The sequence below is a fragment of the Ictalurus punctatus genome, unplaced genomic scaffold, assembly GCF_001660625.3.
Source record: "Ictalurus punctatus breed USDA103 unplaced genomic scaffold, Coco_2.0 Super-Scaffold_100, whole genome shotgun sequence".
Lineage (NCBI taxonomy): Eukaryota > Metazoa > Chordata > Actinopteri > Siluriformes > Ictaluridae > Ictalurus > Ictalurus punctatus.
The window spans coordinates 1,851,431-1,857,609 of NW_026521086.1; the positions used below are offsets into that span (position 1 = coordinate 1,851,431).

The 6,179-nt window shown below is 41.0% G+C and overlaps 2 pseudogenes; both read right to left on the reverse strand.

Annotated features, from left to right (window-relative positions):
- Nucleotides 1–4,149: 4,149 nt before the first annotated feature.
- LOC124627404 (uncharacterized) lies at nt 4,150–4,268 on the reverse strand (annotated as a pseudogene).
- Nucleotides 4,269–4,432: 164 nt separating this feature from the next.
- On the reverse strand, nt 4,433–4,551 carry LOC124627405 (uncharacterized; annotated as a pseudogene).
- Nucleotides 4,552–6,179: the final 1,628 nt, after the last annotated feature.

A 6,179-nucleotide genomic window follows, 5' to 3' on the forward strand; every position in this document is an offset into this window, starting at 1 on the left:
AAATTTCTTTACTTCATATTTTACATTTTCCCACCATATTCTTTTATCTTCTATGAACATCCCGTTTTCTTTTTCGTTTTCCATTATCTCTTTTATTTTTTCAATATACTCTTCATTCTTTAAAATCGCTGTATTTAAAACCCATACCCCTGGCCCTCTTTTGACTACCCTCCAATCTATGTGTACGAACAGGGGCTTATGATCGCTTAAACTTGTTTCTCCGTACTTTATCCCTTCTATAAATCTTTCTGTGTTTCTCGTGCATAAAATAAAATCAATCCTTGTCTTACACATAAAATTCCCAACTATCTGCCTCCTTGAGTATTCTTTTTTTTTCTCATTTCTTTCCCTCCAAATGTCGATCATATTGTTTTCGTCCATTAATAATTTTAATTCTTTTCTCCCTGTGTCTGTTTTAAAAACCATCCCTTCCGCCATATCCAATTTGCTAAATACCGTGTTAAAATCCCCCATTATAATAACCCTAGTCTGATTTTTTAGGAACTCTCTTAAGAACTTAAAATACTCCCTCTTCTCCTGTTCCCCCGTTGGTGCATGCACGTTAACCACCACCACTTTTCTCTCTTCTTGTTCTAGTTCCACCACCATGCATTTCCCAAATATGTCCTTATATATCATTTTACATTTTATATCTCTATTATTTTTTATCAATATTGCTACCCCCCTCCCGAATTTATCGTCACCATTACTATAAAATATTTCTCCATTCCATCTTTTCCTCACTTCGCTTATGAACCCATCTCTCCAGTTTGTTTCTTGTAAAACAATTACGTCCTCCAGTTTACACATTTCTTTGACTTTTTCGAATTTGCTTACATTTAACAACCCTCTCGCATTAAATGTAACTAGTCTTAAGACCATGCAAAAAACAAAGATGTACAACATACCCATCGTTTCAGTCTATCCCCTCCAAGTCCTTCAGACACTCATATCTGTTTCCATGCTTCAACACGTCTTTTTTAATCACTCTTTTCCTAGCAGCTGTCAAACTTGGCAAAACCTTTATTAATCGCCTCCTTTTTATTGTTTTTAGTAGTTTGTCGTCCATTTCTTCCCCCTCCTCACTTTCATTTTCAGCACTTTGCTGGCTCCTGCTTTCCTCTTTTTGTTCTGTCCCATCCAGCGCGTTTTCCAGGGTTTCAGTGATGTCAGTTGGTGTCCAGGTTGCTGCCTGTCGCTCCTGTTGTGCATTTTGTCTGTCGCCCTCGTCCATCTGCTCACCGTGCTCCGTGTCTTCAGATGCATCATCGATCCGCGTTTCTCCGGCTTGCTCCTCTTGTTCCCTCTCATCGTCTCCTCCTTGCTTCTGTCCGTTCACCTGTTCCTCGTTTCGCTCCTCGCTCTCCATCCAGCATTCACACTTGTTTAGGTGTCTGTCGCAGTCCGACCGTTTTGCAGTCTCTTGCGAAGTGTCCCCTCTCCTCGCACGTGAAGCTGGGGCAGTCCTTGACCAGATAGTCCGGGCTCAGACACAGCCGACATGTCTTCACCTGCAGGCTGTGCATTACCCGGAAGTACTGAGGTCCTTCTGCGGTTTCCAGCTTGGTGCTGTATGGGAGCGACGTCACCTCTTTCGGGAACCTTGTTTTTACATACAGTGAGGGAAAAAAGTATTTGATCCCCTGCTGATTTTGTACGTTTGCCCACTGACAAAGAAATGATCAGTCTATAATTTTAATGGTAGATTTATTTGAACAGTGAGAGACAGAATAACAAAAAAATAATCCAGAAAAGCGCACGTCAAAAATGTTATAAATTGATTTGCATTTTAATGAAGGAAATAAGTATTTGACCCCTCTGCAAAACATGACTTAGTACTTGGTTTAAAAACCCTTGTTGGCAATCACAGTGGTCAGACGTTTCTTGTAGTTGGCCACCAGGTTTGCACACATCTCAGGAGGGATTTTGTCCCACTCCTCTTTGCAGATCTTCTCCAAATCATTAAGGTTTCGAGGCTAACGTTTGGCAACTCGAACCTTCAGCTCCCTCCACAGATTTTCTATGGGATTAAGGTCTGGAGACTGGCTAGGCCACTCCAGGACCTTAATGTGCTTCTTCTTGAGCCACTCCTTTGTTGCCTTGGCCGTGTGTTTTGGGTCATTGTCATGCTGGAATACCCATCCACGACCCATTTTCAATGCCCTGTCTGAGGGAAGGAGGTTCTCACCCAAGATTTGACGGTACATGGCCCCGTCCATCGTCCCTTTGATGCGGTGAAGTTGTCCTGTCCCCTTAGCAGAAATAAAACCCCAAAGCATAATGTTTCCACCTCCATGTTTGACGGTGGGGATGGTGTTCCAGGGGTCATAGGCAGCATTCCTCCTCCTCCAAACACGGCGAGTTGAGTTGATGCCAAAGAGCTCCATTTTGGTCTCATCTGACCTCAACACTTTCACCCAGTTGTCCTCTGAATCATTCAGATGTTCATTGGCAAACTTCAGACGGGCATGTATATGTGCTTTCTTGAGCAGCGGACCTTGCGCGCGCTGCAGGATTTCAGTCCTTCACGGCGTAGTGTGTTACCAATTGTTTTCTTGGTGACTATGGTCCCAGCTGCCCTGAGATCATTGACAAGATCCTCCCGTGTAGTTCTGGGCTGATTCCTCACTGTTCTCATGATCACTGCAACTCCACGAGGTGAGATCTTGCATGGAGCCCCAGGCCGAGGGAGATTGACAGTTCTTTTGTGCTTCTTCCATTTGCGAATAATCGCACCAACTGTTGTCCCCTTCTCATCAAGCTGCTTGGCAATGGTCTTGTAGCCCATTCCAGACTTGTGTAGGTCTACAGTCTTGTCCCTGACATCCTTGGAGAGCTCTTTGGTCTTGGCCATGGTGGAGAGTTTGGAATCTGATTGATTGATTGCTTCAGTGGACAGGTGTCTTTTATACAGGTAACAAACTGATATTAGGAGCACTCCCTTTAAGAATGTGCTCCTAATCTCAGCTCGTTACCTGTATAAAAGACACCTGGGAGCCAGAAATCTTTCTGATTGAGAGGGGGTCAAATACTTATTTCCCTCATTAAAATGCGAATCAATTTATAAATTTTTTGACATGCGTTTTTCTGGATTTTTTTGTTGTTATTCTGTCTCTCACTGTTCAAATACAACTACCATTAAAATTATAGACTGATCATTTCTTTGTCAGTGGGCAAACGTACAAAATCAGCAGGGGATCAAATACTTTTTTCCCTCACTGTATCTAGTCCCGTCTTCGATGCTTGTACCGGGATATTGCCTCCTTTTTATTTTTGATATGGGTGTTACTCCCCATCCCGTCAGCTTTTGGATGATGACTTCATCGTCCAGGTAAACAGGTAGGTGCATGAAGGACACCACAAAGTCTCTATTGTGTAGCCGCGTGACTTCACATTTTATGCCTCTGATTGTCAGGCCGTCGCACAGGCTTTCCGTGTCTTCCTCTTTCTCGAGCATCACCTCATATTCTTTCCTCTGTTTCGGTCTCACCGCCAGGATTCTTCCTTCCCCGATTTTCTCCGCCACCGCTTTTATGATGTCCGCCGCTCTGGCTTCCTCCACATTCCCCAGATCCACCGTCACGGTTGCCTCCTTCATATAAATTCTCTTCCCGCCTTCCTTTTTTTCCAGCTTCCCTTTTCCGTCATCATCTCTTGGTCGTTGTTCCATTCCGAGTTCTTTTCCACGCCGTATTTCGTCCGCCATTGCCGTATCCGTTGTCTTTAAGCCATCCATTTTACACACACAAAGAAAACAAACAAACAAACAAAGAAAAGACGCAAACTAAGCTCGGAAAGCTCCTCCCAAACAGCCTGCGCTGCCGGGAGGAACAAACAAACAAACAAAAAAAAAACACTAATGAAAATAATTAGGTATTTAACCACAAACAAATAAGACCAAAGATTTCGGTGAGCCTCTCTCACCAACTGCAGCCAACTCACTACTACACAGGTGCTACTCACTACCGCCGTCAGAGTGGTATGGCCGTAAGCGAAAGCTGACCCTAAATGGGGCCTATTTAAATAGTATAATCAAAAGACTGACTGACTGACTGACTGATTGATTGGGTCCCCTTCAAACCTGTATCCAATCTTAATCCCAAAAGAGGATGTTGCGCAGAGGTCATGAAAACACTCATCCAAATAAAAAGTTTACAGCACTTAGTATTCCCAGTCAGTCTCCCAAACATGTACTAACCAGGCCCAACTCTGCTTTGCTTCCGAGGTCAGATGAGATCAGGGTTTGTCAGATTGGTATGGCCGTAAGCGAAAGCTGACCCCAAATGGGGCCTATTTAAATAGTGTAATCAAAAGACTGAATGACTGACTGACTGACTGACTGATTGATTGGGTCCCCTTCAAACCTGTATCCAATCTTAATCCCAAAAGAGGATGTTGTGCAGAGGTCATGAAAACACTGATCCAAATAAAAAGCTTACAACTCCTAGTACTCCCAGTCAGTCTCCCAACCAAGTACTAACCAGGCCCAACTCTGCTTTGCTTCCAAGGTCAGATGAGATCAGGCTTTGTCAGAGTGGTATGGCTGTAAGCGAAAGCTGACCCCAAATGGGGCCTATTTAAATAGTGTAATCAAAGGACTGACTGACTGACTGACTGACTGATTGATTGACTGTCTGACTGACTGACTGACTGACTGACTGATTGATTGATTGATTGGGTCCCCTTCAAACCTGTATCCAATCTTAATCCCAAAAGAGGATGTTGTGCAGAGGTCATGAAAACACTGATCCAAATAAAAAGTTTACAGCACCTAGTATTCCCAGTCAGTCTCCCAACCAAGTACTAACCAGGCCCAACTCTGCTTTGCTTCCGAGGTCAGATGAGATCAGGCTTTGTTTTTTTTTTTTGTTTTTTGTTTTTTTAATTAAAAACATTACAGCATAAATATTTTTTTCCCATTAAAATACATCAGAATGTACATTATTTTTTAACAATAAATCCTAACTTTACAAACATTTATTATTTACATCCATTGTAATATCAGTTTAAAACACAGTCAATCCTTTAAAAAAATGAATAACACTTATACCTATACTTATACCACGGTTAAAGTATTGTACGCGATTCTTGGTGGCTTTCTGTCCCATAAAAAGTCTAAAAAGACATTTCTTCAGCCTTCGTTCTGCCCACAACGGCATAGATGACACATATAAAGTATACCATAACTTGGAAACCATCAACACATTTAAGATTAAAACCTTCCCTTTTAAATTAAGAGTCCTCAGTTTCCAAAAAGTCAGTTTTTTTTTCAATACCTCCTAATATGCCTTCCCACATGGTTTCCCTTGCTTTCTTTTCATCCTTCCCAATTAAAACACCTAAGATCTTTATTTCTTTTGTTTCTTTGAAAGTAAAATAATCTGTTAAAACTGTGACCCCTGCAAATCTCATATACACTGTTTTTTCTAAATTTACCTTACCTCCTGAGCCCTTATAGAACATCTGTACGATTTCCATGACCTTTTTAACACTCTCCATTTCTTTTACTATCACTGCAGTATCATCCGCATTGAAATATTTTATCCTTTTCTTTATTTCCTTCAACACCTATTCCTTTTATTGCTCCTTCTTGTTGTATGGCTAGCCCTAGTGGTTCTGATATGAGTGAATATAAAAGAGCTGATAATGGACATCCTTGTCTTATAGACCTTTGGATTTTAAAACACTGTGTTAAAAACCCATTGCATTTTATTCTCGTTATTGCGCCTCTGTATAAAATTTTAATCCATTCAATAAAATTCTTTCCAAAACCAAAACCTTTTAAAATTCCAAATAAATAATCATGTTCTACCCTGTCAAAAGCTTTTTCAAAATCTAAACTAATTACATAGCCTTCTTTGTTTTTCATTTTCATGTATCTGATCATATCTTGTATGCTTAACGTTGTGTCTGCTATGTCTTTTCCTTTTACCCTGTACACTTGATTTGTTTTAATTATGCTTGGCATTACTTCTTTTAATCTGTTGGCTAAAATTTTTGCTAAAATCTTTAAATCAGTGTTGAGCATTGTAATCGGTCTGTAGTTAGTTCAGTCTACCCTTTCTCCTTTTCTTTTATATACCAACTTGATCAACCCCATTCCCATTCTTTGGCTCATCTCTCCTTTCTTAAAAACCTCATCAAACACTTCTTTCATGGTGCTAGTTAAAAAATCCTTA